Source organism: Bos taurus, chromosome 2 (genome assembly GCF_002263795.3).
Source record: "Bos taurus isolate L1 Dominette 01449 registration number 42190680 breed Hereford chromosome 2, ARS-UCD2.0, whole genome shotgun sequence".
NCBI lineage: Eukaryota > Metazoa > Chordata > Mammalia > Artiodactyla > Bovidae > Bos > Bos taurus.
Genome location: NC_037329.1, coordinates 52,369,456 through 52,396,650, shown reverse-complemented (window position 1 = coordinate 52,396,650; position 27,195 = coordinate 52,369,456). Strand labels below are relative to the sequence as shown.

General features: G+C 40.3%; 1 protein-coding gene across 22 annotated transcripts in view; it reads right to left on the bottom strand.

The window, feature by feature from the left end:
• The window catches only part of GTDC1 (glycosyltransferase like domain containing 1), a 496,188-nt gene extending 471,692 nt beyond the window's left edge, over positions 1-24,496 (bottom strand). For 21 of the 22 annotated variants that reach the window (XR_009490748.1, XR_009490749.1, XM_059875323.1 and 18 more), the window contains exon 1: positions 24,425-24,490. The gene's annotated coding sequence lies outside the window, so the exon portion shown is untranslated. Of the gene's footprint in view, positions 1-24,424 lie in introns of all 22 variants that reach the window. The other variant, NM_001076035.1, reaches the window with a different exon arrangement.
• Between the last annotated feature and the right edge of the window lie 2,699 nt (positions 24,497-27,195).

Sequence of the window (27,195 nt, the reverse complement as noted above, 5' to 3'; positions counted from 1 at the left end):
CCAACAAGACCCAATGTTATATGAAGATGGCAAGTGTTTAATGCTGATTTTCCTTCTCTTGGGAAGAGTCTATGCATTCATCTATGAGTATGATCCTCCAAGTACAAGACTCTGCCAGGGATGGTGCTCTCCCTTGGCTAACGTAACAGCTCCCTCTCAGTGTCCCCTCAGTTTCTGACCTCTGGCCATACATCCAATTCCTTACTGCGAGGATCTTCCTTCCCTGGCAGTAAACTTTCTTGGGAAGGATTCCTTTTCAAATAACACCAGGGTGATAGTCATATTCTGTGATACATACATACACTTCTGACCTGCTGGGAGAAAAGTGTGTGTTAGTCGCTAAGTCATATCTGACTCTGCGAACCCATGGACTGTAGCCTGCCAGGATCTTCTGTCCATAGAATTCTCCAGCCAAAGATACTGGAGTAGGTTGCCATTCCCTTCTCCAGGGATCAAACCTGGGTCTCCTGCATTGCAGGCAGACTTTTTACCATCTGATCCACCAGGAAGAGAGCAGCGCAATTATTTCTCAAACCCAGCCCAATTGCCAAACAACCCTTATGCTTTCTCAGGCATGAGTCAAGAATCTCAGGCATGAGTCAAGAATCAGTCCTTTGTGATCAGTACCTCAGACCATGTACTACAGGTGAACTCCTCTCACTAAGCTTCATGAAGTATTCTGATGCCTATCTTGTAAGAGGTAGGGCTAAAACACACAGCACTTCAATGACACTCTGAATTTGCCTAATGAAATCTCTCCCTCTTTTGATATCCTCTATGTAATAAAGGGATTCAAAGATCACAAAATTAGCTTGCCACAACTCTGTATATGCTACAGCACTTCCTTGGGATATAGCAGTATCTGTTGAATACTGATATGTCAACTCAAAGTTCCACTCCTTCAGGACGCATGTCTTTTTTTATCCTTTTAGTGCCAGCACTAGCACTCAACACATCATGGGTCCTCAAGAAAATGTTTTTTGAGGGGATGATCTCAACAAATGACAGCAGGTATAAATAAGTGGAAGAGTACATAAAATTAAGCAATGACGGATGACTTTCACTATCTGAAGAACTATCTGAAAATAGACTGCTCAGTGAGCGAACACTGGGCTAAGCAAAGCACATTTGGTCCTCCCTAATTTATACACCTAGATATAGGCCTGCTGCTGCTGCTGCTGCTAAGTCGCTTCAGTCGTGTCCAACTCCTAGCGACCCCATGGACTGCAGCCCACCAGGCCCGTCCATCCATGGGATTTTCCAGGCAAGAGATATAGGCCTATGAAAACCTAAAAGGGCAATCAGACACCCAAGTGATCCTCCTCTGTTCCTGATACCCATCTCCACACTTACAGCATACAGAAAATACTCATGTGTTTACCATTTGTATACAGGTCACTGAGGGCTTAGTTGGTTCACCCTTGCTGACAGAAATAGTAACTATCACGTTGACCAACAAAGGTAAAGTTAAAGGACTCGCATAAAAGTTAAGAGAGAAAAGTATGGATTATAACAGAGGATGAGTAACTGCCTACAGCAAACCCCCCCAACTCCCACAGCCGCCCTTAACTCCACCCCCTCCCTGACTGTACTGAGTGAACACCATTTAGAAGAAATAAGAGCCCCTCTATTTCTTTCTGTTTCCTACTTTAAAACTACAGCCATGCAAAAAGATCTCTGCGAGGCAGCACGATGCCTGCAGGGGCTTCCCCAGGGGCTCAGCAGTAAAGGATCCACCAGCAAAGCAGGAGACACAGGAGACCTGGGTTCGATCCCTGGGTGAGGAAGATGCCCTGGAGAAGGAAATGGCAAACCACTCTAGTATTCCTGCCTGGAGAATCCCACAGAGAGGAGCCTGGATGGCTGCAGGTAGAACAGTCTTAGATATAGTCACTCAACAAGCCACACTGGAGAGCTAATACGTTAAGGTGCCCTAAAGGTTTTCTAGTTTAAAGATTACTTATGTACATGTTCAAGAAATACTTAAAGAACATCAACTATGTGTCAGGTTCTGGGCTAGTCAGGCACTATGGGAGAATCAAAGATGAGTAAAGAATTCAATGAGCTTACAATGTAATAAGGAGGATTTGACAAATACTTAAAAGATTGTAGTATCCTAGTAAGAAAAGCACCACCATAAAGAAATGAGACTCTGAAGAATGATTCGGATTTTAACAGGGAGAGGTGAAGAAGGGCTTTGAGCAAAGGAAAGAGTGTTACCAAAGAAAAAGAAATAAATGTAGGAATACTGACCAAGACCCTAGAGTATTTGTTAGGTATTAAAAAAGTAGAAAATAAAGACAGAAAAAGCAGACTAAAGTCTAACTGGAGAGGGCCCTAAGTGCCAAGGTTAGATATTAAAACTCCCTTTTGTGAGTAACAAGAACAAATAGAAATAAATTTAAAATAAAACAGCTTCAAGGACATGGGAGTGAAAAGGATTTAGAGGGCCTAAACAATTTTAAAAAGAACAAAGCTGAACAACTTATATCACACATACTTCAAGATGGTATGAATCAGTATGGTGCTGACATGATAGACATATAGGTTAACATATAAAAGAGTCAAGGAAAAGATTCAGAAATATATGATTAGTTGATTTTCAACAAAAGCTTCAAGATAAGACAAGGGAGAAGAGAGAGTTTTTTCCACAACTGGTCCTTGGAAAACTAAATTTGAAAAAGAATGGACCTTGATCCTTACCTCAAACTCTACACAAAACTTAACTCAAAATGGGCCAGAGACTGAATGCAACAGCTGAAACTATTATATTACACCTTTAGAAGAAAATATATGCTAAAATCCTTATAACCTAGAGTTAATCGAAGATTTCTTAGAACCACACAAGGAAGGGAAGGAGAAAACACTGATAAAATGGATATATTCAAAAATTAGAACTTCTGTTCTTCAAAAGACACCATTAATGAAAGAAAAGGGCAATCTACAGACCAACAATTTCAAGAAAACATACAATCTAATTTTTTTAATGGGCTAAATATTTAAACAAATATTTCACAGAAGATTAAACAAATGGTCAATAAGGACATGAAAAGATCAATGCCACTGGTAAACAAACAAATGCAAATTAAAACCACAATGAGACACCACCATGCACCCCACTAGAATGTCAAAATTTTAAAGAATGATAGCATCAGGTGCTGGCCAGAACGTGGAGCAAGGAGAACTTTCATACACTTGAAAGAATACGGTACAATTACTTTGAAAACAATTTGACAGTTTCTTACGAAGTTAATCACACACTTATCATACGTCACTAGACTTCTATTCCTGGGTATCTAACCACAAAAAGTTAAACCATAAGACACAAAGACCTGAACATGAGCATTCATGGTAGCTTCAGATCAGATCAGACCAGTCACTCAGTCGTGTCCGACTCTTTGCGACCCCATGAATCGCAGCACGCCAGGCCTCCCTGTCCATCACCAACTCCCGGAGTTCACTCAGACTCACGTCCAACGAGTCAGTGATGCCATCCAGCCATCTCATCCTCTGTCGTCCCCTTCTCCTCCTGCTCCCAATTCCTCCCAGCATCAGAGTCTTTTCCAATGAGTCAACTCTTCGCATGAGGTGGCCAAAGTACTGGAGTTTCAGCTTTAGCATCATTCCTTCCAAAGAAATCCCAGGGCTGATCTCCTTCAGAATGGACTGGTTGGATCTCCTTGCAGTCCAAGGGACTCTCAAGAGTCTTCTCCAACACCACAGTTCAAAAGCATCAATTCTTTGGCGCTCAGCCTTCTTCAGAGTCCAACTCTCACATCCATACATGACCACTGGAAAAACCATAGCCTTGACTAGACGAACCTTTGTTGGCAAAGTAATGTCTCTGCTTTTCAATATGCTATCTAGGTTGGTCATAACTTTCCTTCCAAGGAGTAAGCGTCTTTTAATTTCATGGCTGCAGTCACCATCTGCAGTGATTTTGGAGCCTCCAAAAATAAAGTCTGACACTGTTTCCACTGTTCCCCCATCTATTTCCCATGAAGTGATGGGACCAGATGCCATGATCTTCGTTTTCTGAATGTTGAGCTTTAAGCCAACTTTTTCACTTTCACTTTCATCAAGAGGCTCTTTAGTTCCTCTTCACTTTCTGCCATAAGGGTGGTATCATCTGCATATCTGAGGTTATTGATATTTCTCCCAGCAATCTTGATTCCAGCTTGTGTTTCTTCCAGTCCAGCGTTTCTCATCATGTACTCTGCATAGAAGTTAAATAAGCAGGGTGACAATATATAGCCTTGACGTACACCTTTTCCTATTTGGAACCAGTCTGTTGTTCCATGTCCAGTTCTAACTGTTGCTTCCTGACCTGCATACAAATTTCTCAAGAGGCAGATCAGGTGGTCTGGTATTCCCATCTCTTTCAGAATTTTCCACAGTTTATTGTGATCCACACAGTCAAAGGCTTTGGCATAGTCAATAAAGCAGAAATAGATGTTTTTCTGGAACTCTCTTGCTTTTTCCATGATCCAGCGGATGTTGGCAATTTGATGTCTGGTTCCTCTGCCTTTTCTAAAACCAGCTTGAACATCAGGAAGTTCACGGTCCACGTATTGCTGAAGCCTGGCTTGGAGAATTTTGAGCATTACTTTACTAGCGTGTGAGATGAGTGCAATTGTGCGGTAGTTTGAGCATTCGTTGGCATTGCCTTTCTTTGGGATTGGAATGAAAACTGACCTTTTCCAGTCCTGTGGCCACTGCTAACTTTTCCAAATTTGCTGGCATACTGAGTGCAGCACTTTCACAGCATCATCTTTCAGGATTTGATATAGCTCAACTGGAATTCCATCACCTCCACTAGCTTTGTTCATAGTGATGCTTTCTAAGGCCCACTTGACTTCACATTCCAGGATGTCTGGCTCTAGGTCAGTGATCACACCATTGTGATTTTCTGGGTCATGAAGATCTTTTTTGTAAAGACCCAAGAAAAGTTAGGGAATAAGCTAAGTGGTTATCTAGGGGGAAAAGCATTCCAGGGAAGGGAAGATCAAGTGCAAAGGCCCTGAGGGCAGCTATTCCAGGAATAACAGTGAATGGAGGGTAGTAAACACAGTCAAAAGCTGAGATTGCAGATGGAGGAAGATCATATAGAGCCTTATAAGCTACTAGAAAGACTTTAGTTTTTACAGTAAATAAGAAAGGAAACAAAGTTGTGACATGAACAAAGACAACATCTGACTTAGGTTTTAACTGATTCTTTTGGCTACTGACTGCACTGAGACTAGACCAAAGTGCTAGGATACACACTGAGTTGGGGATTATAAGAGGAAGCTAGGAGACTAGTTAGTTCGGTAGCTCAGTCACGTCCAACTATCTGTGACCTCATGGACTGCAGCAGGCCAGGCTTCCCTGTCCATCACCATCTCTGGGAGCTTGCTCAAACTCATGTCAATCAAGTCAGTGATGCCATCCAACCACCTCATCCTCTATCGTCCCCTTCTCCTCCTGCTTTCAATCTTTCCCAGCATCAGAGCCTTTTCCCATAAGTCAGTTCTTCGCATCAGGTGGCCAAAGTATTGGAGTTTCAGCTTCAGCATCAGTCCTTCCAGTGAATATTCAGGACTGATTTCCTTTAGCATGGACTGGTTGGATCTCCTTGCAGTCCAAGGGACTCTCAAGAGTCTTCTCCAACACCACAGTTCAAAAGCATCAATTCTTCGTCACTCAGCTTTCTTTGTAGTCCAACTCTCACATGAGACCAGTTAGGAGACTATTAAAAGAATCCAAGTAAGAGATGACAACAGGCTGACCAGGTAGTAGTGGATGTGGGGAGAGGTGGTCAGATTCAGATTCTAGATGTATTTTGATGAAGATCCAACATAAATTATAGACAGATAAGCTGTAGATATGAAAGAGAAGAGTCATAGATGACTTCAAGGTTCATGATCTAAGTAACAGGGATGGGGCTGTCATTTACTTAGATGAGAAAGACTGAAGATGAAACAAGTTTGGGTGAAAAGATAAATTCAGTTTTTGCACATTTTAGATTTAAATATGCATATGGAAATATCATAAATCAATTAGTTACGTGTCTGGAGTTCAGAGGAAAAAAAAATCTCTTATTTTTTTTTGGGGGGGGGGCAAAGTTAATCACTGGGTATCATGATGTGTGTGTGTGTGTGTGTATGTGTGTGTGTGTAAAACTTTAGGAAAGAATCCATACTTGAACTGAATACATTAGGGCCTTAGTACTAATGGATCATGTGCTTTCTGATTTACATAAATCCATGCAAGTCTGCTAGGCACTTCACACCTTTATTTTTACTTTCACATCTGAAGTACAGCAATATGGATAGATAAGGTGTGTATTTAAGATAACAACGTGAACAGACACATTCCTGGAGCTATAGCTATTTAAAAGTGACACTAGCATCAAGATACTCATTCTTATTCTGGGAAGGCTTTAAAAAACAATCACTTGTTACGAAACTAACTGCACTGCCAAATGCTTAAGATCATATGTAAAAATCATCATCTTCTCTACGTTTTACTGTTTTAAATCAAGGAAAGTAATAGACTTTGTGATTAGAAGTTTGGTTTTTATGCTTATAACCATCTAAGTTCTAAAGTGAGTAACATTTCTACACTGTATCTTATAACAGAAATACTTTGCGTAATGTTAACGAAATACAAAATGGCATGTAAAAGAATCAAACCTCAACTGGAATTTGTTAACATGGGCAAACTGGTGATTGAAACCATTTCTTTAAAATAGTAACATTTTCAGTGTGGATGAGCATTCTTCTCTCCCAGTTATCTATTCATTTCCAATCCCATGCCTTTGACTATTTCCTCATGCTAGTATGTCCCTCTTCGCAGCTGTTACCACCCTCTTCCTTCAAGGCCCAGCCCAAACTCAGCCTCCTCCAAAGCCTGCCCTGAACCCCAGTGGTTTTCAGTTCCATATTCCCAGAGCATTGCCACTTATAGGTCCAGAGCACCCATGTCGCTCTGCCATGAATTAAGTTTACCTCTACACTAAAACAGAAACCCCTTGAGGACAGAAAATCTACCTAAAATGCTTACCTGAGTACCCTACATATGAAATTGTAGGTACCTTACTTAAAGGTTTGTTCAACTAAATTAAAATCCTATCAAAGAAAACAATCAAATACACTGAACTCAGTGGGATATATGCTCTAATTTCATCACTTCAAACATGCACTTTTGGGTCTCACTTCCCCATCTCTCTGTAACATTCCAGATAAAATGACTCAGTCATTTTCAAATATTGCAAAATATAATCTAGTCTAATTTATACCTTCAGTTTCATATCTTATTCAGAGTATCCATATACTAACCTCAGCCAAGCCAGGCAAGAACATAATCAGTTTCTTTCAAAATCCTTACTGGTTCTTTCACTTTTCTCCACTTCCTTTTTCACTTCCTGGTTCTGCCAGATCAGAATAGGAGAGCGACAAGTGTCCCACATGCCTACTTTAATGGGGGCTTACTTGATAGCAATGAAGTAAGATCATCTGCTATGCTTATGTAATTATGACAGCTATCTCCTCTCATTCTCAAAGCCCAACTTGGACAGCACGTTTCAGGTCTTCACAGAAGGGGGGCCTTAAATTTCAAGAAGCCTCCCAGCCTGAATAGTTCCCTGGTGTTGGGGGTGCACTCTACAGCTGGCCTCTTACCATCCTACCCAAAATCCCCTTATAGGGGATTTTGCCCTTATAGGGCAAGCACTCCACCTTCCCAGGAGCCATCAAGATTACCTCAAGCCTGGTTACTTCCCATGGCACCCAAAAAAACTTATGCCTGCTCACCACGCTAGATGCAAATACCAGCTCTTCCCACTACTGCCCTCTCACTCAACATGCCAAATAACTAGCTCCACTTATTCTCCTCCCCTCCAGAAATGAGTCAGTTAAGGAAGGGCCCCGAACTCTAGGAAATGTATGCCATGATCTCTCAAGAAGTCTGCAGAAGGTGCTACTGCAGTATCAATAAACAAGGTTCTGAAGCTGATTAAACACCCGGACAAGAAATTAAATACCAATTTACCTTTCTGGAAGATATACCCAAATCCTGGGCTGGAAATAAAAGGGCCTTTGGGCAAGAAACAGGGAAATGTCATATAACCAACTCTCCACTAGAGTAACAATTCTTCCCTTGAATGACACTTTGTGGGGGAGGACTGTGCTGGGCCTTTGTGGCTGGGTGCGGGCTTTCTCTAGCTGCTGCGAGCAGGGACGGGGCCACTCTCTAGTTGCAGGCTTTGCAGCGTGCAGGCCTCTCATTGTAGTGGCCTGTTACACAACACAGGCTCTAAAGCGTGTGGGCTTCAGTAGTTGTGGCCCATATGCTTAGCTGCTGCGTGTCATACGGGATATTCCCAGACCAGGGATCTAACCAGTGTCCTCTACGTTGCAGGCAGATTCTTAACCACTAGACTCCAAGAGAAGACCCTGAATGACATCTTTAAAACCCCTTTTCTAATTTCACGTATGTTATGGGGAGTGGATGCCACAATCTTATTCTTTTACTAAGCCCCACAGTACTCCTTAGAATATAAGGATGCTTCAGTTCAGTTCAGTTCAGTCACTCAGTCGTATCCGACTATTTGCGAACTCATGAATTGCAGCACACCAGGGCTCCCTGTCCATCACCAACTCCCACAGTTTACTCAAACGCATGTCCATCAAGTCAGTGATGCCATCCAATCATCTCATCCTTTTTCGTACCCTTCTCCTCCTGCCTTCAATCTTTCTCAGCATCAGGGTCTTTTCCAATGAGTCAGTTCTTCACATCAGGTAGCCAAAGTATTGGAATTTCAGCTTCAACATCAGTCCTTCCAACAAATATTCAGGACTCATTCATTTCCTTTGGGGTGGACCGGCTGGATCTCCTTGCTGTCCAAGGGACTCTCAAGAGTCTTCTCCAACACCACAGTTCAAAAGCATCAATTCTTCGGGGCTCAGTTTTCTTTATAGTCCAACTCTCATATCCATACATGACTACCAGAAAAACCATAGCTTTGACTAAACAGACCTTTGTTGGCAAAGTAATGTCTCTGCATTTTAATATGCTGTCTAGGTTGGTCATAACTTTTCTTCCAAGGAGTAAGCGTCTTTTAATTTTATGGCCGCAATCACCATCTGCAGTGATTTTGGAGCCCAAAAAAATAAAGTCAGCCACTGTTTCCACTGTTTCCCCATCTATTTCCCATGAAGTGATGAGACCAGATGCCATGATCTTCGTTTTCTGAATGCTGAGTTTTAAGCCAACTCTTTTACTCTCCTCTTTCATCAAGAGGCTCTTTAGCTCTTCTTTGCTTTCTGCCATAAGGGTGGTGTCATCTGCATATCTGAGGTTATTGATATTTCTCCTGGCAATCTTGATTCCAGCTTGTGTTTCTTCCAGCCCAGCGTTTCTCATGATGTACTCTGCATAGAAGTTAAATAAGCAGGGTGACAATATACAGCCTTGACGTACTCCTTTCCCAATTTGGAACCAGTCTGTTGTTCCATGTCTGGTTCTAACTATGGCTTATTGGCCTAAGAACCATCTAAAAATTAACACAGATTCTTGTCTGCAATTGTCCTCAAAGCCCAATAAATAGCACTTCCTTTCTGCAATGAACTAAATACTCACTTCTATGAGATGTCTTCTCTATTTCAATAAGTACAGGTGAAATAAGAGTAACTGTAACCTATCAAACTATATGGCTTCCCAGCTGGCTCATCAATAAAGAATCTGCCTGCCAATACATGAGATGCAAGAGTTGTGGGTTCAATCCCTGGTTCAGGAAGATCACCTGGAGGAGGAAATAGTAACTCACTCCAATATTTCTGCCTGGAAAATTCCATGGACAGAGGAGAGTGGCAGGTTACAGTCAATGGCGTCACAAACAGTTAGACATGACTTAGCAACTGAACATACACACACATCAAGCTATGTGTTCGATCCCTGTGTTGGGAAAATCCCCTGGAGGAGGACACAGCAACCCACTCCTGTATTGCTGCCTGAAAAACATGGACAGAGGAGCCTCGTGGGCTATAGTCCATGGGGTCGCAAAAAGTCAGACACAACTGGGCACACACACACACAAATTAGTGACTGAACACACACACACATCAAGCATAGCTATGAATTCGCCTGTATATTTTGAAAAAAGTTTACTTTAGGAAAACATAGTAACTGCAATCTATAAAGGGATCTATTTATTGTCTACTCCTCATTGTGGAAGGTTTCCAGGAGACAACAACAGAATTCCCAATTTGGTCTACCAATGTTAAATTCACATATTTCTTATTAAATATAACTTATTTATAAAGTAAGTGTTTTGCTGCTTTATTTAAACACACACACACACAATCACACTCTTCCCTAAACTGCCTTGTATTTGAAAATGGGAAAGTTTTCCAAATATTAATCACAATGATCCAAAATAAAATCTGCAGGGGAGTTCAATTATGGCACAATCAATGAATGACAAAGCATTTTATTTCAAAATCCCTGAGTTTTAGGATTTGAATATCTGTAAGAACATTCCTTTCATTACAGATTCAAAAGTTTAAGGCTTTCAAATGCTACAACACACCTGTCTCTGAGTTATAGGCATTGCTTCCGTGAAAAAATAGCTTAAAATCCATGAAATGAAATCAACTCCACATAAAGCTATCGCATGACTCTGATCGCTAATCTGACTTGTAAATTAGATGTCTGTAACTTCCACTATTCAGCAATCCGCAGATTTTTTTTCCTAGCAGGATGGCTATGTTGGCTGCAACGCACTCTGACCAAAAATGTGCGGTAGCAGCAGTGTCACACTGACAAACTGAATGCTATAGACCTTAAATAGAGGTTTCATTTAAGTCATGAGAAAATCTTTCTCTGTAGATGAATGACGCAAAATGTAATCTATGTTTTGTATCCTGGGCTGCCAGGATTTTTGTTGAATGCTAGATGGAAAAAAAAAAAGACTCACTGAGGAAAAAAATGGGATTTGACTTTAAGAGAATCCACCCACTTCATTCTCAGCACTGCTTTCAAATCTTCTATGAAGTGAAAGTCACTCAATCGTGTCCGACTCATTGCGACCCCATGGACTATACAGTGCGTGGAATTCTCCAGGCCAGAATACTGGAGTGGATAGCCTTTCCCTTCTCCAGGGGATCTTCCCAATCCAGGGATCGAACCCAGGTCTCCTGCATTGCAGGCAGATTCTTTACCAGCTGACACACAAGGGAAGCCCAAGAATACTGAGCTATGTTTCAATAACTGATATAAACAAATGAATACCAAACGCAGGGATTCTAACCAAATAAAATATTGAGTTTGGTTCAGAGAGAACTTTGATGCTCCAGTTTTCTTGTGATTCAATAGTTCTAGAAAATACATAGGTTTATTTCCAGTTCATACATGCTCATTAAATCATTTTAAGTGAATTTAGTTAACAGGTCTGAAAACATTAATTTATTATTAGTAGCTGTTAGTATTAATTTATAATATTATGTTCTATGCACATTAATACTGTACAGCATGATTTCCTACTTACTATTGAGTTCAACAGCCTACACAAAAGGATATTTTCCTAAAAAATTCTGGTTACAGAAGCAAATAGAAGCATATTTACACACTCTAGGGGAGAGCAAAATTTCAAAAATTCCCCAAACAAAAACTTCCACATGATATCACAGTCCTTATTTTGACCTTTTTAGTTTAAGCTAAAAGAGATGCTTAAGATGTTTTTCAGGTTAAGCTAAAAAAGATGTTAAGCTAAGAGATACTTCTCTTTAGATTATTTCCCTTAGTGTAAGAAAGCCCAATACTAAAAGGTGATTAACTATATTAATTTCCATAAATAGGATCTTTAAGGTTTGATTACCAAAGAAATTACCATATACCATTATGGAATGATAATATATTACACACTCCCCAAGTAAAAGACCAAATTTACTTCAACCACCCCCACTCAAAAAAAAAAAATCTTTATTCAGTCATGAAGTCCTTGGAATCACAGCAGGGCTTGATGCCATATTGGTGTCACATTCTGCCAGCAATCCAAATAGGCCAGCCTTCTTTTTCAACTTCTTTGTCTACTAGTGCATCACTGGACCCAGCAGGCAGTTCACCCAGACAATTTCAATAACGGATTTTGGCTCTCTGTGGATAACAGATGAAAATCTTTACGAAGTATCCAGTTTGTCTTATAGCTGAGAGATCTGAACCTGATGCAGATGTCACATCTAAATTCTTGAACAGATTTTTATCATCAGTGCCACCTATAAAACAAGACAGTGTCACCAACAGCATTGTCCTGGAGAACATCTATTTCAGTAATGCTAATAAGCTTTCTGTATTACAACTGACAGTCATTTATTTGCCTAAAACAGAGATCAGCAAACCAGAGCCCATGGCCCAACATTTAGCCCACTGCCTGTTCTTACATAGTCATGATCTAAGAATGGATTTTATATTTTTTAGTGACTTTAAAAAAAAATTTTAAATGATTAATATTTTGAGACATGTGAAAATTACATGAAATTCTAATTTCAGTCTCCATAAATAAAACTGCATTGCAACACAGCTACTCATTCATTCATGTATTTAGCTGCTTTCACACTATAATGGCACCTTAACAGAGACCATAATCAACCATAAATCCTAGAATATTTACTCCCTGGTGCTTTGAAAAGAAGTCTGCTGACCCCTGGCCTAGAGAATATTTAGTGGGTAGGTAATATGAATCCAGTTTCTTTGCCTTACTTCCATCCATTGGTTTAACAAGTATTCCTTCGATAGGTCTATCATTCCAGTGCAGAGAGCTAACTATGGTCACTCTGCTCCCCACTTTGGCCCAGTCTTGCCTCTATACAAAGGCCCGACAAGGCCCTTGGGCAGGAAGAAGACAAGCTCAACTTCAGGTCAAATTCTAGTTCTCCAAAGTTGTCCTTGTCTGTATCCCCATGTTTCCTGGTTTTACATTTTTGCCATATATCCACCATTCCCATAATAGGCTCCCTGTATGGACACCACTCTTAAAAAGTCTGTATTTCCTACCAGAGACTCTAAGGTAGTAGTCTGAGTCACAGCATTCTTTGATTTGCCAGCCGATTACCAGTTCTACCCCTGCCCTAGCAGCCACAGGTAACATGAATTTGTTTGGGGCCCTTGTGAACATTTTGCATACTTCTTCAACCTCCTGGGTTCCATTCTTCTTCCTGATCATGAATGCCCATGGAGTTCATTATTTTCCTTCTACATTCAAACCTTTGGCCTATAAATCTATGACTTCAACCTTACCAACGGGCTTGTCATTCTACCTCTTGAGCTCAGTTCATACAATAACCAAACACAGGAGTATAACACAACAAAAAGACTCTATACAGGTGGATCTCCCAACATAGGACTACCCATCCCTTATTTTAGGAACTGGCACAAAAAAAGTATCTATTAGTATCACTCCCAAGCAGCATCCAGAACATCCCTTCCCTTTTTCCCTCCACCATTGCTGGTTGGCCCAAAGTTTCTATACCTGCTTCATCTGAGAGTTACTCACCACACTTTATATACACCTGGGGTCCGAAGGATACCTGCATCTCAAGTACTGCTTCAGAATGCCTCTCTTGCTTATATTAAAGCTTTACCTAAAACACTGTAAAGCAACTGTACTCCAATAAAAATTAACATTATTAAAAAAAAGCTTTAGCATTCCTATTTCTATTACAAGCAAAAAAAGGGGGCCTCTTGCCACTGGGACTGCAATGAAGTAATGATTTTGGCTAGACTTCCAGGAGTCAGAATATAATTCCCTACAGAAAGATGTTAATAATCCAAAACAAGGCTATGCCCATAGTATTAATGGCACTATAGAACCCATCTCTAATGCATATTATATTGTTGCAATTAACTAATTCACAAACACATTCATAAGCTGTGGACTGACCATCTAAAAACTAGCTATGAAATGTCAGGAAGACTTTACAGTAGACAAATTAGCCTAGAGTGAAGACTTCAGAGAAAATGGCAGTTTATTTTCAGGAAAGGGGATTTCACTGCAATCCTGAAGAAACCTGCCATGGTGAACAGCTCTTAAAACTGCATGAATAGCTCACAACCAAAAGAGTGGTGTCAAGAATGAATACACTGATGCAATCACCATTAACCATTATCTCAATTCTGAGTAGCAACAATCTAGGTAGCATCAATCTTAAATAAAAATGAAAATCTTTTTTAAAAACACACACAGGAAACTTCTGCCTGCTTGGAGAATGACAAGAATGCCAACCAGTGACATATCCTTACAACTAGAAAAAGAAACTAGAGGTAAGTAGTCCATATTCCAAAGGAATATGCAAAATATTACAACTTTAGAACTTTCACTTGATGAATCTAGCCTAATTTCCTTAAACAGTTCCCAAACTTCCTAGCATCAAGACTCTATGCACTATTGAAAATTGAGGACTCCAAGAGTTTTTTTTGTTAATATCAGTTATAATTATCAGTGTTTACTATTATTAAGAATTAAAGGAGAAAATTTTAACTACTGATTCATCTTAAATTTTTTAAGCTTGACTTATAATTTAAAAATGTATATATGAGATACCACACAATTAAGCTGATTCTCCCATCCATGGACTCAGGCTGTTTCCAATTTTTCACTATTATAAAATGAAATCATAGATATGTAAATATTAACAAGAAAAAAAAAGGGTTGCTCTATAGTGTTAATGGGAAGAAAATCAGGTAATAAAATAGCATTTAGAGTTTACAGTCTTTTTTTTAGTTAAAAAAAATGCAACATTAAATAAATGTTTTATTAAAGCACTTGTTTCAGTGAACTGCTAGTATCTGAAAATGCAGACATCTATCTCATCTCTCTATCAAGGCTGAGTTCCTGCAGAGTGGAAAATGCTTATTCATATATACTCTACAAATATCTGTTGGATGAAACAAATTATTTTCCATTTCTAGAATGTGCAAGACAATGATTAAGTTCCAATTTTGTACAAAAATATGCTCTGCTTTCCTCTGAGTGATTCATTTTAAAATTTTAGTGACACGTTAATATGAGAATATACTTTTGAAAAATTACTATACAAAAAAACCTTAGCATTAAAAATGACATAGCTTTACAACTTTTGCAAATTTCTTTCATGTTTAACCTAATAGAGGACAGCTGGATTCTCTTATCTGCTTCTACATACAATCTGTTGTGATACCTGCTTTGACTGAACTATATGAAAACAGCCCCACACAAGTATGCAGTGAGAAAAAAGGAAGTATATGGATATTCTTTGATACTACACCAAAACTTGACAAGTAGAAGAGTTTGTGGGCTAGCTGTAATATGAAATTGAATATCACATAAGTTTTCTGTATTCTGTTACATGCTTTCTATAAGGGTCTTTTACCATTATTTTGGAATATTGATCACTTTGAAAATATTGTTTCATTGAGTTATTGTTGTTCAGTCACCCAGTCATGTCCAATTCTTTGCAAACCCATGGACTACAGCACACCAGGCCTCCCTGTCCCTCACATTCTCCTGAATTTTGCCCAAGTTCATGTCCATTGAGTTATATAAACATTGAAGATCCTGATATAACACAACAGCAAAAATTCACATTCATAACATCACCACCCATCCCACTGCAAAACTCTAAGTACTGAGAAGCTGACAAGAACACAGCAGCTGATGTAAGATTTCCAAAATTTTAATTTTCCCTAGAAAGTTAAAATTTTATCATCAGCAACAAATATTGTCGACTGTTTTTCCCTGAAGTGAACAAAAGATCACTTTATTCATTTTCAAGAAAATGACTGCCAGATATCTAGGTCTAAATAATCATGGTTTGTCTGGTATTCGACCTTTCAAGCAAAAATGATATTTCATGTAAAATATGGCTAATTCAGCTTGCAACTCAGAAGAATACTTAAGGGTTTTCCTTGAGATAAAATACTCTGGATATACAGCAGAAGTGCCTTTTGCGTATTTCCTATCTCATCATATATAGAGACAGAATATAAAACCATCACATATGAAATATCAAACATATATAAAATACTCAAACATCATATATAGAATATTAAAACAATGCACTCAAGGATCAAAATTTAATAAAACTAATAATTTTTAGTGCTTCATTAAGGACACTCAAGTAAAATTGGCTTTTTTGAGTTTTTGTTTTGGGTTTTTTTTTTTTAAACCATGAATGGATAGCAGTGAAGAAAATGATGATTACTAGTAGAGTCTGGTGTCACTGACATTTAATATCTACTAAGATATTCAGTTTTACCTAGTACTATTTACTATTTACCTACTAAATGAACTCCGGGAGTTGGTGATGAACAGGGAGACCTGGCATGCTGCAATTCATGGCGTCACAAAGAGTCGGACATGACTGAGCAGCTGAACTGAACTGAACTGATTTTACCTACTACCTACTACTAGTATCAGCAGAGCAAATGTAAAAACAGTGGAAAAGGAAAAAGTTACTACTACCATAAAGATAATTTTAACCTAATGGATCCCCCTGAAAGGGTCCCAGTGACTGACCAACAGGCTTACACACCACAACTTGTGGACTACTGCTGTCTTAAGAAAACACTGAAAGCTAATGAATGATAACTTGCCATCTTCAAATCCATAGTAAATGCCCTCCAACATAAAAAATACACTAAATACCTGTATGACTTATTTCCTTTTAACTCAAAATTGGTCCAATTTGTTCTGAAAGTGAAATAATAATATAAATAACAGTAGTGATTAACATGTAATGACCTCTGACAGGTATTATGTCATTTAATCCTCGTAACTCTTATCAATTCTCTGACCTTCACGTCACAGATGAGGAAGCCTGAAGTGCAGAGAACTAACGCCACACTTCCAAAGTGTCAATAATTACCAGTATTTATGGATTCTGGCTTTACTTGTGGCTCAGCTGGTAAAGAATCCACCTGTAATGCTGGGAAGATTCCCTGGACAAGGGAAAGGCTACCCATTCCAGTATTGTGGCCTGGAGAATTCCATGGACTGTAAAGTCCATGGGGTCACAGAGCTGGACACTACTAAGCAGCTTTAACTCCAATACTTTGGACACCTCATGCGAAGAGTTGACTCACTGGAAAAGACCCTGATGCTGGGAGGGACTGTGGGCAGGAGGAGAAGGGGACAACAGAGGATGAGATGGCTGGATGGCATCACCGGCTCGATGCACTTGAGTTTGAGTGAACTCCGGGAGTTGGTGATGGACAGGGAGGCCTGGCGTGCTGCGATTCATGGGGTCGCAAAGAGTCGGACACGACTAAGCGACTGCACTGAACTGAACTGAACTGAAGCAGCTTTCACTTTTACTTTAAGTATTTTGCTTACCTCATATTAGTCTTAACAACCTTTTTATTATCCCTTTTTTCCTTAACTCTTTATACTTTAATACCATTTTACAGATGAAACTTGTAATCAAAAAAGTAAAGTATCCTACCCAAGGTGACCCAACTGTTAGATATCTATATTTAAATCCAAGTCTGTCTCACTCCTAAGAGTACAGTACACATTCCACTTTCCTATACCAATTATCAACATATCCTTTGCATATAAATAGACTGATGATTACAAAAGTCTTACATAGTTTTAAACAAGACAACTGAGCAAGGCCTCTATTTGTAATAATTCTTGCTAATTGACTATTTCTGTCATAAACTAGAACAAAGTCTACTTCCCTTTAAAATAGTATATGATCCAGATAATAGTTCACTAATTCACATTATTAGACACTTAGCTGTGAACAGGACAATAAATCAATACTGATAAGCTTTCTCCTAAAAAAAAAAAAAAAAAATACTCAATACACTCAGCTGATATTATTTCAGTATTACAGATGAAAAACCTGAAACCCAGAGAAGTAACTAACTTCCCCCAAAGACATGCTGTTCACAAATGGTACAGTCAAAATCAGTCTGGACTGACCCTGAAGCCTAAACTCTTAACTACATGGCCTGCATATATTAAAGAAGGCAATGACCTAGGAATTGTTCACAAGGTCTGTATACAGAGCTTGCTGATATCCTAACAACTCTAACCAAGGCAATCAACATATGAATCATCTTGCATCTCAAAGATCAACATATGAAAAGGAAGCTGGTGCATGCTGAAAATAAAAAGCCATGTTCTAAGGTGCTTTCAGTAAAGCATCTATAGGTAATGTTGAAGAAAGGAATAAAATTCAGTTACAGTAATGCTGAAGAAAGAAATAAAATTCAGTTACAGAGGTGTCAGATAGCACACATCTCTGTGGCTAAAATAAGCCTACCTCTGTTTCAAAACAAAACAACAACAAAAAATGGCCTAGAGGAGAGCCACAGGCTACCTACAGATTGCACAACTTTCAGATGCCAGGAACCCAGGAATGCTGCAAACCTCAGTAAACGGCAGCAGAAATCATTACCCTAAGACACTAAACTCTAATCAATCAGAAAAATTTTAATTTCAAGTTATAATTTGCAAAAGTCAAGGGTTATGGCCCAATGTTTGTTTCTATTTCAAGGGCTTACAGTACAAACTGTTGCTTAATATTAAACCCCAAGGCGGAAAGGAATAGAATCAAGGTTTATCCAGCTCAATTCACCTTCACAACTTGTTTTAAGAACTTGCAGAAATATAAACATCTTGAGCTTGGACAGAGGAATGTGGCTTTAATTTCAAGCCCATTGTATTCTTAAGGAGTCCCCACACACACTTGACATTTGACAGGAAGGTGACAAAATGGAAGGCTGTGGTGTACCACCTAAAAGGGCAGGCATTACAGGCAAGAGATGAGCAATTACACTTGTCAAAGAATACCATATTCTGGGTTCCCTCTGTGGCAAAGATAAAAAAAAATTACAGAGCAAACCTTACCTCCTCCATCAATGATTCCCAGCATGACCAAAAAGAATCAGAATCTAGTAATGTAAAACCAGCTGACAGATATATAGAAAGAAAAAAAAAAATCAAGATTGAGGTCATGTCCCTTGACATGCATCATTTACACTAAGGATCCCCTCACTTATCTGAATTAATTTCATGTACTTCATTTCATTCAGATAATTGAAGTTTTCCTCTTAAAAGTTGTAAAGTGTTTACCTCAACATAATTAGTAAACTGTCCACTTAAAAATACCACTACAAAAATTACCACCCCCTCCTCTCTACATTACACATATACTTCACCATCATTAAAAGTATGAGATTTTGGCCTTCACGGGAAATTTAGTTCAAAACTCCTCTTTAAAAAATTAGCACAAGAAATTCTACAAGAAAAGTTATGGTCATTACCTTTTTAATAAGTGTCTGCATTACTTGTTACAGACATGGTAATTTGGATACTCAATACATGACTACTGTTCTGAAACCATATTAAAGGTTTTAGACTACTAAAGAGTTTGATGACTTGCCTCAATACAATAACTGGGATTGTACGGAGAACAAAATCAAAGAGGTCTCTCTTTTTTATGAGCAGGCATTTAAGGGCCTTTTAACGAGAATTTACTCTACAGTATATAATTACTAATGAACAAAAATAGGGCCATTAAATTCACTTCCTTATAGTGCCATAAAACTTCTATTTGTAAGAAATAAAATATATACATTTAATCAAACTCAAGAAAACTCTAAGTGAGCAACACCTAACAATACATAGTAAAAACTATATACTTTTTCTTCTTAAATAAATGTCCTGCCAGATGACTGTGACTAATTTTGTATGTGGATATGCTTATAATTTAAAATACACAGACTCTCTGGTACTAATGATGGCAATGAAATGTCTGAACTTCTTATATGAATTCTCAATTTCTATATGAACACTGGTTTCCAATACTGATAACAGACTTACTGTTGATTACATCCAATCGATATTTGTATATTGTCTATCACCTGCTATGTGTCAGGCACTGCAGTAAGTGCCTGAGGACACTGTCAGGAGCAGCACAAATTCAGTCCCAACACTCGAGGAATATAGAGTCTAGAAGGAAAGAAAGATAATGAAAAAACACACTATGGGAAACTTGGTGGAATAACAGATACTTGGTCAAATGAAAGCTCAAAACTGCAAGAAGATCTGGGTAGAAAATCAAGCACTTGAAAAGAATTAGCTACCACTAAAATCTGATAAAAATAAACCAGTAACTAACTCAGCTAAGAAGACAGAGAACCAAGAGCAGAACAGTCAGGAAGTAATGAGTATGTGACCAGGGTGTTCTAGTATCAGATGCAAATGAAAAGCTGACCCTCAAAAAAGCTGAAATTATAGCAGCCAAAGAGCCCAGCTCTCAGCTGTCCTGTTCTCAGTATCTGACAAGTCAATACAGTGAGTGTGAGCCTAAGAAGCAGAATCAAAGCATTCTGACTCTGCTAGCTCTGTCATGGTTGAAGCAGGACCCCAACCATCCACCATGGATAAGACCAGGCCCCAGTTCCAAGGGAAGAGAGGACAGCAAGGAGACAGAGACGGTCAAGCAGGAGAGTTCTTGAGCAGGCTCAAGACAAGGTTCAGGTCCGCAGAGGATATGAACTACACAAAAGAATAATACAAGAAACACATCAACTCTATGGACTATTCAATAGCAAGGAAAGACTGTGGAATTGCTTTACTTTTAAAAATAAATACTCACAATTATATTCTTAAATCTAAAAGCCTTAAGTGTGACCTTCAAGAGTGGGAGAAAAGGACTAGACATTCTTACTAATTCTTACCAATTGTCTGATTCTATAACCTAACTCCATCTAAATCTATATTTATCGTCTACACGCTCTACATATACTTCCCCAAGATGTTTATGGCATATGTTTCAAAATTCCTCATGAGTAAAAGCGTTTTTCAAAATGAGAATCTCATAGTCAAATTGAGTATGTGCAAAGGATATAAGAAGACATCATATCTCAGTAAGCAATGGATGCTCAGGGCACTGGAATAATTCCAGATTTCACTTCCTGAAGGGGCTAAGGATCTTAAGATATTTTCAGTCTTAAAAATCAGTTCAAAAACTGGGTAGAAAAGACAGAACGAGGAGTGGACAGGCCAGGTAGCCTGGTTCTGACACAGGAACCAGCAATGACAGAAGAGGAATTATTTGCTCCCTATAAATTAAGCACCATCATACTCTACTACTGGAGGAGGAAATGGCAACCCATTCTAGTATTCTTGGCTGGAGAATTCCATGGACAGAGGAGTTCATGGGGTCGCAAAGAGTCAGACACGACTTGAGCGACTAACACATACACAACACATACATACACTCTACTATACAACTGTTTTTAGTAACAGTGTCAGGAGAGAGGAAAAAGTGCATGTAGTCCAAAGATGATGTCCCTGTGAAGACTATTATTTATATAATTCAACATACTCAAACAGAAATAACACTATGGAAACAGCCTTGCATTTGCCCAAACATTATTTGCCAAGGCTATTCAAATGGTGGAGTGGTGCTACTCTCCAAAAGAAACGCTTGAAAATTTTCCTCATTTTTTTTAAAATAAACAAAACATTATAATAATCTATTAAAGAAAGAAAATATAAGTCTAAGAGAAAAAGAAAATATAGTGGGGTCTTGGTGTTTTTGTTTTTATTTGGGGTTTTTGCTTTATTTTTTCTGTATATCCATCATGAAGCACATCACATCAGCCAAAAACTGTTTAAAGTATCATTTAAAGACAGCTTGTAAAGGCAGTCTGAACTCTGAAAGTCATGTTGCTTCCAGGAGTCTATATACTGAAAAATATATCTTTATAAAGTGAAACGAAGGTGGCCTTAAAATGTGGCCTATGGTAACAATCAGGATCATTCAATTCACAATTTTCAAACTTTGCTCCAGTAGAAAAACTGCATTATTTTAGCTCTAAGTGGTGTCCTATCAAAAAGTTTAAGTAACACTGTGTTTCCCCAATTTCACAGTGGATAACATATATTAAAGAATAAAATTCTCAATGTTAAGCTTTTTCCTCAAATTTTCTAAAAATATTATTAGATACATGCTATCTCTTTCAGTATTGGAATTAAGCCTAACAGAGTATCTGATTCAACACAAAAACGGAAATGAGATATTTCAAGTTTATAATATCATCATTCATGACTTCCAGACACTCTGCTACCTTCTTAAGTTTGATTAAGCCCAACAAAACCACAAGCATTTACAAAGGACCCACTACACTTGACATGAAGCGTACACAGATGAATAAAACAGTCCATCTTACAGGAAGCCCCCACCAGGGAAAGTGCACACAAGCCAAAAAGTCTCTATTAAATGCCTGCAGTAAACACTGGAGTGGGAGATGCACATTCACCCCAGGCCAGTAAGAACTTCCAGACTTCTGCGTTGAGGACCACTAAGAAAAGGGATGCTGAGGATGCTGGAATTCAATGACTACATGCGTACAGACCTTTCTTCTTTATTATATCAAGTTTACATACATCATAACTCTAGGATTCTTGAAATGCCAATCTCCTGGAATTGACACAGACTACCTGAATCAAGAATATGAATGAACATTCTTGAAATGAAAATAGTTACTAAATTCAAACAAACTGGAAATTACTGTTTCAATTGGTAAAATGTAAACTCTCCTTAAATATAATTTGTATCTAATGAGTCCAAATCACAGACTAAGGCCTATACCCAAAATATGGGGAAAAAATTAAAAGTTAGTAATTTTTTGGCTTTTAAGACATCAAACTCAAAACAAATTTTGGTACAAAAATATCCATGGGGGAGGTCTAAAGTATCTACTTAAGTGTTCAGTTAAATCAACTAGTTCTCTTTAGTTCATGTTAAATCTCTTCAGGGAATCTGGATTACTTTCTCTCTGCAAAATAATGACGCTGGATTAAATTAATAATAAATAACTAACAATCAGCTGTTAAAGTTCCTCACAAACAGAAAATTCTGTACTTCTGCAGTCCGTGAAATTAAGACGTCAACATGGTTTCAAAATAAGAGTAAAGAAGCCTTAACTGCTCAAAGTGGTAATGCTATAAACATCAGTTTCCTACCTTATCTTAGTATCAAGGTTCAGATTTTACCTATCCAGTTTTCAAGTTCGTCAAAGAAAGTTTCATGATTCAAAGGGTACTCCTCCCACCCTCTATACTAAAACTGCTTCTTTAAAACAAGATCCTAAGGAAAATGCATAATGAAGGCAGTGCGAGCTGAGGAGACTATTCCACACCAAACCTGGAACGCACTAATTAAAATTCAGTATTGCACTTTGTATGTAAGTTCCTACATGAAACTCCCGCCATGCTTTAGTTTAAGGTTAAACAGGTTAATAGAATCCAATAAAATGGCTCTATTGAATTATACTGGATTTCTTTGCAGCAGCTCCTTTACCTGACCATTCTGTTGAACTTTAAAATCAACTTCAGGGGTAGCACCCAGGAACCAAGGTGAGCCACGGCTCACGGGGGCTGCACTCTGCAACCCACCTCATGTGGAAAATCACCGTCAACGCACGTTTTCCACTTCAAACTGTGATACGGTGGAGGAAAAAGTGCATAGCCTTCTCTTTGAACCTTCCATCACATTGCCTCCAGGCGCTAACTTAAGAATTATCTCGAAGATAATCTAATGCAGTACAGTTCTCAGAAGACTCTATAAAGTTGCCTTCGCCAGAGAGGAGAGGGAAGAAAAAAAAAAACCTCGCCCGAAACTAAAGGTTAAATTACTATAGTACTGCAACTTCGCTGTTGGGTACGTGTCTGGATTTACAGGATTAATTCCGGGGACATTTCCACCAGTACAAACTGCCTGGATCCCGATTAAAACAAAGTGTATGCTGGATCCTCATAGGAGAGAAGTGGCGGGGGTGCACAGAGTGAGTGAGGTCGTAAGTCTCTGCAGACTAAGTAAGGGGCTCCTGAGGTCAGGAAAGTGAGGGCGATAATTGGGCCAGACGCAAAGGGTCCTTCAGGCAGGCCTACGGGCGCGCGGCGCGAAGGACCACCGGCCCGGCAGTCTCAAGATCGGCGAGGAGGGCCCTACGGCCGAGCCCAGGAACCTGGCCTCCTCCCAGCCAGAAGGCGACGTGCCCCCACCCACTCCCGCGGGCAGAGCGAAGAGGCGGCAGCGGCGCGCCGAGCTGCGGGAAGCCGGCCCGCAAAAAACGCAGAACCCAAGAAAAGGGAGTCAGAAAATGGCCAGTGTGCAGCAGGACTGAGACGCATCTGCCCGGCTCAGGGCGCGCGGCGGACCGCGACACCGCCAGCGCAGCGCGTGCGCCCGGGAAGCACACCGCCCGCGCGGCCCTCAGCTCCGCCCCCCCCTCCCCCGGCTCCCTGCGCCGCCGCCGCCGCCAAAACCCCTCTGGGAACTCCGAGCCGCGCGGCCCCGCGAGGCGGGCGCCTTGGAGCGGAGGGGAGGGGCTGCGCTCCCCGCCTCCCCGCCGGCCCGCGCGGCTCCCCAGCCCGGAGCCTACTCACCTCCTCCTCCTCCTCCTAGTCTCTCCCTCCTGGCCACCGGCGCGGCCCAGCCGGCGACGCGCTGACGCCGGGCCCCTCCCCCGCGGCCGCAGCCGCCGCCGCCGCCGCCCCGCCCGGCCCGCGGCCGCAGCGGCCTCGGGGCGCGTCAGGCGCATGCCCCGCCCACTGGGTCCGCCCACGCGCTCAAGACTCCGCCTCCTGCGCTGCCGGGACGCTGCCCGCCCCTGACTCAGCGGCCGCTCCCGCCCTCTGGAGATTAGCACATGTGGGCTCTCGACCCCCGCACCGCTTTTTACCTGTTCACTGCCCGAGGACCTCGCTTTTCCGCCCACCTCCCCACCTTTCCCATCGCTGGTCCGCACCCCTGTCTTCCCCTTAAGGTTTTTAGTACTCTTTCCTCAACCCCTAGTCTGGTTGTAAGCTCTCATGCCTTCTTTTCTTTCTAGAAGATCTTCGCTGCTCACTAGGTCAGCCTCAGTTTGCAGTTTCTTGCCAGTCCCTTCCCTCCTGGTCCCCGTTCCTCTCCCCTGCCTGCTGGAGCCTCAGGGTCCCTGCACATCCTGGACTTCTTCCCTGCTACCGCTACCTGCTGTGCAGCTCGCACCTCCTGAGCGCCTGCTCTGCCAGCGCGTTCTAATTTCCCTCCCTCTGGTCACCTCGGAACCCTATGGAAAGGCTCACTTCTTCCTTTACCTACATTTTGAGCGTCTTTTCTGTTCTCACTACTCTAAATACTTCAGATGCAGTGTAGGAGTTAAACAAATGCATGTGCGCTACCCCACTCACCTGAAGAGTCTCTAAAGTAGTTAAAATTCACAAAACTGGGTCTTCCTTGGTTGTCCAGTTGCTAAGACTTGGTCCTTCCAGTGCAGGGGGCTTGGGTTCGATTCCTGATCAGGAAACTAGATCTGGCGTGCAGAAAGTAAAAAAGGATCCTTAATGCCACAATGATGACGGAAGATCCCAATTACCACAACTAAGACCCAGTGCAGCCAAATAAAGCATTAAAAAAAAAAAAATCACAAACCTGAGCAATAGCAGTGTGCGTCTTAGACTTGCATGGGTTCCCTCCGATCTTTTTCTGTACAGTAATATATTAAATGACACAGTTCCTGTTGGGGATTAAAGTTCACGCATTTTGCCTGTTATTTTCTCTGCAATCTAACCTCACTTTAGCTCTTTTATTTATAAAATTCAGATTCAGTAGAAGAGCACCAGGATCTTTTAGATCTCCTGTTTTCTTACCTGTAAAAGGAGGAATGTGTTTCTTCCACATTTCAATTTCTGTGATTCCGAATCAAAGGGTTTTGTATTTGGAAAGCGCTTATGGGTTAAATGAGTTAGAAGAAGGCAAAACATGCAAATGTAACTAGAACTCCGGTAACTTCATTTTAAAAACTGCAACTTGGAAGAGTTGGACTGTGATGTGGAAATGAATTAAACATAACAAAATGAGAGAAACTGATTAGGCCTTTGGAAGCAACATCCACAAGTTGCTTTAAATTATGTGAGTAAACATTATTATCCTTAAATTGAAGAGTAAAAACTATCTTCCATTCTAAACAAAATCCAGGCTCTATGTAGACCCTTGAAGTTTAAAACCATTGTTGAACTGAACAACAGCATTATAAGCATTTGAAAGCCTAATCAACCATCTGTCCATCCTCTTTAACACAAATTGGGAAACAGAAAACTATAAATGCCAAAAGCTGAAAGTGAGTGTTCCTAAAAACACATAAAATAGTAAATCCTATCCATGGAACAAGTATAAGAAGAACTCCAAAGGCTATGGCTGCCATTTCACTGCTCTGGAAATCCAGTCTTACAATGTTATAATTAACTTATCTAGTGCATTCTAACGGAGAAGGCAGTGGCACCCTACTCCGGTACTCTTGCCTGGAAAATCCCATGGATGGAGGAGCCTGGTAGGCTGCAGTCCATGGGGTCACTAAGAGTCGGACACGACTGAGTGACTTCACTTTCACTTTTCACTTTCATGCATTGGAGAAGGAAATGGCAACCCACTCCAGTGTTCTTGCCTGGAGAATCCCAGGGACGGGGTAGCCTGGTGGGCTGCCGTCTATAGGGTCCCCCAGAGTAGGACACGACTGAAGCGACTTAGCAGCAGCAGCAGCAGCAACAGCAGTCCATTCTAAAGGAGATCAGCCCTGGGTGTTCTTTGGAAGGAATGATGCTAAAGCTGAAACTCCAGTACTTTGGCCACCTCATGCGAAGAGTTGACTCACTGGAAAAGACTCTGATGCTGGAAGGGATTGGGGGCAGGAGGAAAAGGGGATGACAGAGGATGAGATGGCTGGATGGCATCACCAACTCGATGGACGTGAGTTTGAGTGAACTCCGGGAGTTGGTGATGGACAGGGAGGCCTGGCATGCTGCGATTCATGGGGTTGCAAAGAGTCGGACATGACTGAGAGACTGAACTGAACTGAGTCCTTATCATCTGGAGTCTAATCTTTTCATTTTACAGTTGAAGAACTGACATCCAGAAAGGGTAAATACTTACTCAGTATTACCCAGACTAATTGGAAACAAAGCCAGAATTCAAACTCAGATCTTCTGACTCATATATCTGCCAGCATCTGGGTTATAGTTTCTAGTCACAAAAAGTTATTATGCATCAGAGGTCTTTGACTCTGCAGTTTTTCCTACATGGCCTAAGTGATGTATGAAATTATACATGGCGTTAACTAGGAAAGTATTGCTATCAGAGGTCATTTTGTCCCACTGATTTCAACAATTCCTTTTGCATA